An 11,600-nucleotide genomic window follows, 5' to 3' on the forward strand; every position below is an offset into this window, starting at 1 on the left:
CCTATGCCTTAGCCGTAGGGAGCATCATGTACGCCATGCTGTGCACTCGCCTTGACATTGCTCAGGCGGTGAGTGTTGTAAGTAGGTTCCAAGCCAACCCAGGGCAGGAGAATTGGACAACTGTGAAGAACATACTTAAATACCTTCGAAAGACAAAAGAGTTTTGTCTGGTATTTGATGGTAGTTCTCTGCAAATTCTGGGGGTATACTGATGCCGATTTCCAGTCGGATCCAAATGATAGAAAGTCTACATCTAGGTATCTTTTCACAATAGGATTGTGTGTTGTTTGCTGGAAAAGCAGCAAACAGGGGTCCACGATAGCTCCACAACCGAAGCCGAGTACATTGCCGCAAGTGAAGCTGCCAAGGAAGCTGTGTGGATGAAGAAGTTCGTCCATGAATTAAGAGTAGTTCCGTCCAGCACATCACCCATCCCGTTGTTGTGTGACAACAATGGAGCGATCACACAGGCTAAGGAGCCTCGGGCCCACTCGAAGTCAAAGCACATCGAGAGGAAGTACCATGTACTACGGGAGATCGTTGGTAGAGGGGACGTCCTGATTCAGAAGGTAGCATCAGCGGATAATGTGGCAGACCCATTAACTAAGCCACTCTTACAGAAGGTGTTTGAGAAACACGTGAAAAGTATGGGACTCCGGCTTGTACCAAATTGGACCTAAATGCAAGTGGGAGCTGTTGGACAGTTTTTGTATGCCCTTAGCTTCAATCAGTTTTGATGTACTTTTGATATTTAATGTAAATAAATGAAGTACATGTTTGTGAAGGATTCAGTGTGTAGGACGCACCCTGTTGGTTCTGTTCCACAGTTGCTGTGTCATCTTCAGCAGGAGCAGATCTTGGTGCCTTCTTTGGGTGTGAACACCAACTTTGGGAGATATTATTTCTCTGGATCAGGTATAATTACTCCATTTTCTTTTTGGTTCATATCTGGTTCGGTTCTGGTTCAAGTAGGATCATTGAATCTTGATTCTAAAATTAGGGAATGCGATTCCCAATTGAAAGGTAGGTAGAAAATTTTTGAAATTTTCCCACCCATTCCGCATCTGTTTCCATACGATGGATTCTACCATCCCTTTCATGCATATCATATGAAAATTCATAAATTTTAATTACTAAAATAATTATTTCATTATTATTAATGTTGCGCGAGTTGACTACTTCCTGCTGGAGGATGATCTGGCTTCCAGTCAGACGGTGAGCTAAGTGAATCTACAAGACAGGATCAGAGAACCCGGGGTGGCTAACCTGGCGACGTCGCTCCGATGCTTAAGTTAGTAATCTGATGCGAGCTGAATTGAGAGCTTAGAAAGTTTAGAGAGCTAGAGAGTAGAAAAATCACGCGTACCTTGAGCCCTTGGGGTTGGTGCCTTATATACTGAAGTAGTCGTGGAGCTCACGAAAGAGCTCTGGGATATCTAGGGTGTGGAGATAGAGTTTGTTCCGCTTCCGAAGGAGTAGTAGATAAGACTTATCGTTCCACTTCCGACTCCGGTGGAGTCGGGATGAGCCCTCATTGTAATCTCGAAAAAGTCGGGATTTGTTAACTCATCGTGATCTCGAGGGATTCGGGTTCCATTGGAGAGACCTCTAGAGTTGGTTACGCGGGAACCAATTACGTGGCGATTCGAGTTGTTGGTCCTGAACTAGTACTTCGGTTCCTTAGTTCCGAACTGGATTGAATGTCGAAGTGCTTCGATGCCGAGGTGAGCCTTATGTCGAGGTGGCCCTGCACCGAGGTGACTGAATACTCGATCTCAACTGTTGCGAACTAGGCATGTCAGACTGAGCTGTCATCTCTTGGTCAGGTCGTGTCTACGTGTCCCCTTTTCGCTAGGTCGGGCCAAATCACCCTTCATCAATTGCTTCCACTCTCCGAGCCAGGGGTCTCAACCCGGTGCGGGGAGTTCATGACGAGTCCAGGTGGATTTGGCACGAGGTACAGGCGGCTTGTCAGACGAGTCGTTGGTCGGACCTATTCGGCCACTCGGCTCAACCAGGAATAACCCAGGTCGCGTCTAGTCTATGTGCGGACGTCACGCCATCTATAAACTTTGCAGACGTCAAAACACACGCTAAACCGCTTTCAACCTCGGGTCGCGCAACCGGTTTTCCTAGGAGCCGTTGGATCACTACGATCTCGACCGTTGATTCTAGGACACAACGGCTATAAATAGGGGGCAAGGGACTCATTTTCTTCGCCACAAGTCTGATAATTCGCATTCTGAGGTCACGCTCGAGCTTTTCAGTTCGGTGTCTTCCCGAGGTTGTCTTCCCTTCTTCAGTTCCGTTTCTCTTTGGTGAGTCTTCCCTAGCTCTCCTTTTCGATTCCGTGTCTTTCCATGTCTAGCTTTCGTTTCGATAGCCTTTTAGATGGAAGCGGTGAATCCGCTGGAGCCGAGGTACCATGGAGCCGAGGTGGGTACAGTCCATCTTCGTCCCTGTCGAGGAGGTTACTTCAGGTCAGGATGCGGTCCGCGGTCCTCCCGAGGTGGACTCACCCTGGGGGGAACGAGAGGCCTCTGGTGACTTGGCTTTCACCTCGCATCGAGGTCGGGTGCCATATAACTTTGTCCCATCGACGATGATGGCGGACGGGCTCTTGTCCCTAGTAGCCCGGTATAAGCTTCCAAACAACTTAGTTTACAGTATCCCCCTAGGTAACTTCCCTTGGGAGCACGGTCACGACGAGATCGTGATCTTCGAGGAACAGCTCGTAGCTGGTCTTCATCTTCCACTTCACCCCTTGATAGTCGAAGTCATCAAGTTGTTCAACATAACCATAGACCAGTTGCACCCGAACTCCATCTGTAATGTAGTAGGAACAATCTCCCTTTTCCACAACTACAACCTTCCTCTCGACCTCAACATCTTCTCCTCCATTCTTTCTATTAAAAAGAACTCGTCCTGTGTTCTGCCCGAACACAGGCGAACTTACTACCTATCACCACGTCTGGGCTACAAACTCTTGCACGAGTTCCCGAACAAGGTCCCGGCCTGAAAAAGGCGTTACTTTGTGGTCCGCAACATTGAGGGGTGGCCTTTCCCGACCCATTGAAGGGCGGCCATCCAAGACCCCGGTGTCAAGTTGGACCTGAAGACAAGGGAAGCGCTCCGATCTTGGGCGAAGCTCGGCTTGAAGTTCATGGACTATGTGACCGAGGAGAAGCTCGTGCAGGCCAGTCTGAGTCCTGGTAGGTCGCCATTTGTTGTATTTTCTTTGTTTTATTTTGGTACTATTTCTGACAGTTCATTTTTGTTGCAACTATCATGGACATCCCCACGACTGAACTCTTTGGGAGTATGAAGAAGGGGAAGAAGAAGTGGGCTTCAAAAAGAGCTCGCATTGAGTCTCAGCCGGCTGCCGTTCCAGAGCCCGAGCAGCCATCTGTCGCCGAGCAACCTCTGACTTGGTCGAGGAGGAACTTGGGAAGCTCTCCCCGCCCCGCGTACCCGAGGAGGCAATGTCTTCGGAGCCAGGCCCTGCAGCTGCCGCTTCTTCTGGCAGCGATGACGCAGCTCGGAGCATTCTGACTCTGAAATACGGCCGCCTCAAGAGCAAAAGCGCAGTGTATGCTGAGGAGGTTGCTGGTTGTGCCGAACTGCCGGTTGCTCAGCTCGGAGCCCGAGCGGCTACCCATTGCATGGTGGTAAGTTTTTTGAATTATCTTCTTCGATCTTGTACTTAGCTTCTCATGTACTAACACTTGTTCTCTTCTCTTGGCAGGTGAACTCCGCTATCCACGCCTTGACTTATCAGTGCAAGGTGAATTTGAAGCAGGCCCTCGCAAACAAGGAAAGGAGTCTTCCCGCGAGGCTCACACCGAGCTTAACTTAGCTCGTAGCGAAAACAACCAACTGAAGAAGGATGCACGGGCTAAGAAAGAGTTGATCACGCTGCTGATGTTCGAGAAGAAGGAGCTCGCGAAGCGGGAGGCAGTGCTGAAGAGGGAGGTGGAGAACCTCGAGGCTCTTGTAAAGGACCAGACTGAGATACTCCTTCAAGTAGTTGAGGAGGCCAAGGTTAAGACCATCAAGGAATACAAGACTTCGGCGGAGTACCGGAGGAAGATAGTCGAGGTGAGGACGGTGAGCTACCGCAAGGGCTTCAAGCTTAGTAGGTGGCTGACCCGGCGTGAGTTCCCTCAGGTCAATCTTAGAGCCATAACTACCTCGAGGATCACAAAGGAAAGGGCCGCCGAAGCTGCTGAAGATCCGAACTCCGAAGCAGAAAGCGAAAATGATCTGCTCGATGACGTCGAGGAGACCGGTGCTGGTGAGAGCTGCATGAAGATGGACTCTCCTGCTGAAGCCTCAGACAAGGGCGAGGAGCCCCGAGATAACTAGAAGCCTCCTGATCCTTTATACTGTATACCCTGAGCCTTCGGGCTCGGTTTATAGTGGAAGTTTATCTTTTTTTTTTTTTTTGTACTCAAACTTTACATCAATGAAATATAAGCATTTTGACTCTCTGTGCAAAACTTTCTAAGTGTAAACAACTCCCGAACTGACGAACTAAACCAAATAGGAGTAAAAATGTGTAGATTACCCCGAACTGTCAAGCTAGCGAGCTGGACTACGAGTAGGGATAACTGAAGTAAAATTTCTCCAAGTGTAGGTTACCCCGAATTGTCGAGCTAAAGAGCTGGACTACGTGTAGGGGTAACATCACATATTGTACGCCGAGGTGGGCGGACATTGTAGGGTATATACCTGACTTGTTTGCGCGCGGGCTACTCGCTTAGGTGTCGGTTATCCCTTAGTGTCAAGCCGTCGGGCATGACCTCAAATGGGATCAACCTGTATTTATGTGCTAATGTGGGCTAGACGTTGTAGGGTTTGTACCCGAACTGTCTATGCCTTAGGCATGAGAACTGATTTGCCTATGCCGAAGAGGCGACTAGGACTTGTCTGCCTATGCTGAAGAGGTGACTAGGACTTGTCTGCCTATGCCGAAGAGGCGACTAGGACTTATCCGCCCATGCCGAAGAGGCGACTAGGACTTCTCTGCCCATGCCGAAGAGGCGACTGGGACTTATCGTAGTGCCGAGGTCTTATATCAGCTCGACATCATGGCCCTTAGGCTTCTGGGAGTGACTCGCAGTCCTCTCTCCAGTTCGGTGATCACAAGTAGTATCTTCTTAGGTTGCTGATGCTCCACGCTCGAGGTATTTGCTTCCCTTCCAGAGTCTCGAGCTCATACGTACCTTCCCCATATACCTGTCTTACTCGGTACGGACCTTCCCAATTCAGTCCGAGCTTACCGACACCGGGCTCAGGTACCATAACCTTCCGAAGAACCAGGTCACCGACACGGAAGTGTCGCTTCTTGACCCGGGCGTTATAGTACCGAGCTACTCTCTTTTGGTAAGCTGCAGTCCGGATGTATTCTAGGTCTTGTACTTCTTCCACCAGGTCTAGGTTAATACGGAGCTCATCATCATTCGTCTCTTCGTCATAGGCCTCCAAGTGTAGTGTAGGCACCTCGATATCTGTCGGGATCACCGCTTCCATGCTGTAAGTGAGGTTAAAAGGAGTCTCACATGTGGTAGTCTTGATGGTGGTCCGGTAGGCCTACAGTACACTAGGCAGTTCGTCTACCCACAATCCTTTGGCTCGAGCTAAGCGAGCCTTCAGTCCGCGGAGTATGGCTCTGTTGGTGACTTCCGCTTTCCCATTTGCCTAGGGGTGTGCCACCGATGTGAAATTTTGCTGAATTCCCATTTCAGCACACCAATTCTAAAATTTTATATCCTCGAACTGCTTCCCGTTGTCGGAGGTAAGTACCCGAGGTAGCCCGAAGCGACACACTATGTTCTTTCAAAAGAAGTTTTGTACGTTGTGGGTTGTGATTGTTGTTAGAGGTTCGACTTCCACCCACTTTGTAAAATAGTCTACTGCCATGACCAAAAACTTCCTCTGTCCTGTTGTTGGCGGGAATGGGCCAAGTATGTCGATTCCCCACTATGCGAAGGGTCATGGGTTAATGAGGTATTTCAGATTGGTAGCAGGTCGGTGATGGATGCTAGCGTGCCTCTAACACTTATCGCACTTCTTGACGAGCTCAAGTGCGTCTGCCTTCATCGTGGACTAGTAATAGCCCTGCCCCCCAAGTGTCCGCAAGCCTTCATGGATGTCGCGGAGAAACGAACTCGGCCTCTGAGGGTCTCAAGCAGTGCAAGTAGGGGAGCGTGAAGGATCTCCTGTACAACTGTCTGTCTATAATGACGTACTTAGCCGACTGGTGCTCTACCCTTCGGGCCGCATTGCATTCTACAGGGAGGGTCCCGTGAAGCAGATAACTTACGAATGGATTAATCCAGCTCGGCTCTGCTTGTGCTACAGGAGCGACCTCTCTTGCCCCTCCTCTCCCCGAGAATGCTAGGCCGAGTTAAGTCCTCTATGTACACGGTCCACATGGTGTTGCTGCTTGTGCTGGATAATCGGGACAAGGCGTCAGCCTCAACGTTCACGGATCTCGGGATTTGTCTAATGAAGTAAGAGATGAAGCCGCGCAGGACCTCCATGACTTTGGCCAAATAAGCAGCAATGGTGGGGTCGCGGGCTTCATTCTCGCCGCTGACTTGGTTGACTACGAGCTGAGAATCGCTGCATATGACGAGGTGTTTAACTTTCATTTCCTTTGCTAGAGTGAGCCCAACAACCAATGCTTCGTACTCTGCTTCATTGTTCGATGCTGGGAACCCAAACCGGAGTGCATATTCCAGGTTCACCCCACTTGAACCGTACAGAATTATTCCCGCACCGCTTCCTTGTTGGTTGGACAAGCCGCCAACGTGGAGGATCCCGGGCTCCTCGTCCCAGGTCGGACCAGTTCTAACCAGGATTGGTGCCGCACTGGATGAAGCTTCCACCGTGTGCTCGAGCCCGACCAGCTCGGGAGTTGCGGTACTAAATGTACATTCTGCCACAAAATCGGCCAAGGATTGGGCTTTAATTGCCGTCTAAGGTTCATACCGGATGTCGTACTCACTGAGTTCGATAGCCCACTTCGTCAATCTGCTAGACACCTCAGGCTTGAGTAGGATCTGTCTAAGAGGCTTGTTGGTGAGGATGATGATGGTGTGGGCTTGGAAGTACGAACGAAGCTTGCGAGCTGCTATGACTAGCGCATACGCCAGTTTCTCGATCTCCTGGTATCTCGTTTCAACATCTTGTAAAACTTTACTAACATAGTAGATGGGTCGTTGGACCCGATTTACCTATTTGATCAGTACCGAGCTGACCACCTCATCACTCGTGGAGAGGTACATCTTTAAAATATCCCCTTCCTCGGGTCGGGTCAGAACCGGGGTACTAGCTAAGTATCTTTTTAGCTCGTCGAAGGCGAGCTGACACTCTGCAATCCACTCAAAGTCTTTACTCTTTTTTATAGCTTTAAAGAAAGGTAGGCAGCGGTCTGTCGATTTGGACATAAAATGACTCAGAGCGGCTATCTGGCCATTCAGCCTTTGAACCTCTTTTAGTTTGCGGGGTGGTCTCATATCTAAGATGGCCTTTATTTTATCCAGGTTGGCTTCGATGCCACGTCGGTTGACTATGTAGCCCAAAAATTTACCCGAGGTGACCCCGAAGACACACTTGTTGGGATTCAATTTCATATTATACTTTCGTAAAATTTCGAAAACACTTTGCAAATTGTCTAACAAAAATTTTGAAAATTGGGTCTTAATGACCATGTCATCTACATAACATTCAACTTTATTGTCGATTAACGACTCAAAAATTTTATTTACAAGTATTTGAAAGGTTGCTCCGACATTTTTTAATCCAAAGGGCATAACCTTGTAGCAATACAACCCGAGCTCAGTTATAAAGGTCGTCTTTTCTTCATCAGCGGGGTCCATCCTAATCTGGTTGTAACCAGAGTAGACATCCAGGAAGCTTAGCAATGGGTTTTTTCTCAAACACTTTCTGTGGTAGTGGCTTTGTCAATGGGTCTGCTTTTCCGCTGAAGCTACCTTCTGCATCAGGACGTCCCTCTACCAACAATCTCCCGCAGTACGTGATATTTCCTCTTGATGTGCTTTGACTTTGATTGGGCTCGTGGCTCCTTAGCCTGAGCAATTGCTCCATTGTTGTCACACAACAACGGGATGGGTGATGTGCCAGATGGAACTACTCCCAACTCGTGAACGAACTTCTTCATCCACACGGCTTCTTTGGCAGCCTCGCTTGCGGCAATGTATTCGGCTTCGGTTGTGGAGTCTACGGTGGACCCCTGTTTGATGCTTTTCCAGCAAACAGCACACGATCCTATCGTGAAAACATATCCAAATGTAGACTTTCTATCATCTGGATCCGATTAAAAATCGACATCAGTATACCCTTGGATCTTTAGTGAGCTACTATCGAATACAAGACAAAACACTTTTGTCCTTCAATGGTACTTGAGTATGTTTTTCACAGCAGTCCAGTGCTCCTACCCTGGGTTGGCCTGAAATTTGCTTACCACACTCACTGCCTGAGCAATGTCAGGGCGAGTGCACAGCATGGCATACATGATGCTCCCTACGACAGAGGCATAGGGAACGTCCTTCATGCCCTCAATCTCCTCAGAAGTCTTAGGAGACATCTTCTTGGAGAGAGTGACTCCGTGCCTGAAAAGAACATTTCCTTTCTTGGAGTTCTCCATTCTGTATCTTTTGACTCCGGCGAGGTCGCTCCAATGCTTAAGTCAGTAATCTGATGCGAGCTGAATTGAGAGCTTAGAAAGCTTAGAGTGCTAGAGAGTAGAAAAATCACGCGTACCTTGAGCCATTGGGGTTGGTGCATTTATATACTGAAGTAGTCGTGGAGCTTACGAAAGCGCTCCGGGATATCCGGGGTGCCTTTATATACTAAAGTAGTGGGGTTGGTGCCTTTAATTATGGGCTTTAGGCCCATCTACTTCAAAGGCCCATGACTCAAGGTGTTGCATAGCCACTTTAGGCTCGATAATGTATGGTGTGGGACCCCACAATGATCTCACATAAACCCACATGGGTTTGACCCAACATTTGAAAGAGGCTAGGCCAAATTCACAACTCAAGGCACTGAGCCCCTGACCCAATCAACATTGGTCCAATTTGGGCCCAACATTTACACCTAAATGATCATTGGATTCAGCCATCCTATGAAGACCCAAGGATAATGGACTCATATAAGACAAAGCCCATCAGGTAATCAGCTCTGTAATGATCTCTTACACTTAAGCTCTCGGCCCATAATGATCATAACACTACTCGATAGGAAATGATCTCTCTCCCTGGCTGCAAGGTGCAGTGCCACACTCTCTACTCAGATGGATCTTGAGATTAAAACATTTTGCAAGTATTTTTCATAAAATAGTAGTATATAACATATAAATACATTTTGCAAAACCAGATTTTAAACATAGGTGAAATCCACTGTCGACAGTTTAGGTTTCCATCATAGAGAGTATAAAGCCTAACATTCACTTTGTTTGACAAAGGGGCCGATCATATTACTATGATCACCCACCCAAGTGAATTCTTAGATTGCCCCAACATATCCAAGTATTTGACCCTTAATGGGTCTCACTAGTTGGTATATCAAAGATAGCCTAGTCGAATACTTAGTGTATTACCATAATCAAGTCTGGGGTTGTATGTAACTTTTCAGTTTTGCCCATCTATCTCCAAGGTCCGATGTGTAATTTGAAATTGGTTATGGTTCAATGCTTCTAATAAACACCCATTGGCTATGCTTGGGGTCTAACCTTAGCAGCTGAGACAAGATGCTCCAACTCCTTGGCATCACATTAGTGTCGGTCTTGTCAAGATAAACTCCCCAAATCTATCTAATGACTAAAAAACATTTTAAATTAACACGAGTCTATTAAGTGTCTAATTTAAAGGGTAATACACAGAAATATACTAATATTAACATGAAACAACAATGTACTTTATTCAATTACAAATAAATGTTTATGTACATTCTTATTAGAGCTAAGGGCATAAACCGTCTAACAACCAACACCTCCTAAATCTATGAAAACCTTAAAAATGCCAATTAAAAGAATCAAATTCATGACTTTTCAATTATATGTTGTCTTGTTACCATTAATTCATCTTATAATTTGTGATGTATACATATATTGTGCATAAAATGTGAATTGCAAAACTTGAACCTTGATCATTAGCATAAAAAATAGGCTCAGTTTGGTAAAAATGCAAATATAAATATGTCAAGTGCAAAACCTTTTATATGGAATTTCTAAACCTTCTATTTGCACTGTACATATTCCTATTTACACTTCCAAATTGAGCATAACTGACCGCATCCCTGACTTAGCTTAGGAAGAATGCAAATACAAATGTATTCAATGCCAACCCTTGTAAACCTTGTATTTGCACCCTTCCCAAACTGAGCCTGGGAAAGTGCACTTATAAATATGTTCGATGTAAAATCTTAAGTTATTTCTAAACCATTGATGTGCACAATACATATTTGTATTTGTACTTTTCCCATATCCTCACCAGGAACCAACCTTGGTGCCCAAATCTGACCACTTTGAGCCATCAGACATCGAGCTAAAATTCAAATATTAGAAAAATCTATGCAAAGCGTGTTTTTGTTTCCTGGATCTGTAGGAAAATTGATCAGAAAAATAAGAAATACTATTAAAGCTAAGTTTGGAAATGCTTAAAAAGAAGTGTTTACTTAAATAAACACTTATTTTGTCCTAAGCCACACCAATAAGTGATTATTCCTAAGAATAAGGAATTGAACTTATTTTTATTTTTAAGTGCTTACTTTTCTGGCCTTTCTTAGCCCGCCCGGTTGGAAATAAGTGACTTTTCAGCAAACGATAAAGCACTTTATAGCACTCCCAAACTTAGCCTATAGCAAGTTGCACACTTGCACGTGGTCCATCGCGGCCAGAAAAACTTTGGCTGTTTGGAAGGATAATCTATGGGGTCACATCACGCCTAAAATCAAGGTTCAAAGTATCGGCACATATCGACTCATATCGACCAAAACGTATCGTTCCAGGATCCCTCTGATACACCCCTACAGTAGGTGTATCGGGGGGTCTGACCGGTTCAGGGGGTGGAAAAACTCTAAATCGGCCCCCCTGAACTGCTTTAAAAAAATAAATAAATAAAAGGTATTGATTCACCCAATACACCCCTATCGGCATATCGGGCGTATTGATATTTTGAACCTTGCCTGTAACAGCTTACACAGTTTGAACTTGGGTAGGCTGCCCCTAGAAAAGAATGTCGTAAACTTTGTAATTGCAGGTTTGGAAGGATAATCCCCAAAACCACCTCAATTGCTCATTTCTGTCTATTTTAAAATGCAGCCATAATTTTTTCATCATCCATCTTTTGAAACTTCCAATATGGGACTAGGCCATTCAATGATGCCGCCATCTAATAAAATGGCACCTGGATTGGCCTCCCCAGTACCTCCCGAGCTTTGTTCAACAATGTGGCACTGGATAAAGAATTTGGCCAATCGATCCATAGAAATACTGGTGTGCAATATAACCGTGAACAGTCCGAGCAATCATTTCTACTCTAAGCGTCTGTGCGCGTGTTTGTATGTTGCTT

This window comes from Nelumbo nucifera, chromosome 1 (genome assembly GCF_055504915.1).
Source record: "Nelumbo nucifera cultivar China Antique chromosome 1, China Antique-T2T, whole genome shotgun sequence".
Taxonomy (NCBI): Eukaryota; Viridiplantae; Streptophyta; class Magnoliopsida; order Proteales; family Nelumbonaceae; genus Nelumbo; species Nelumbo nucifera.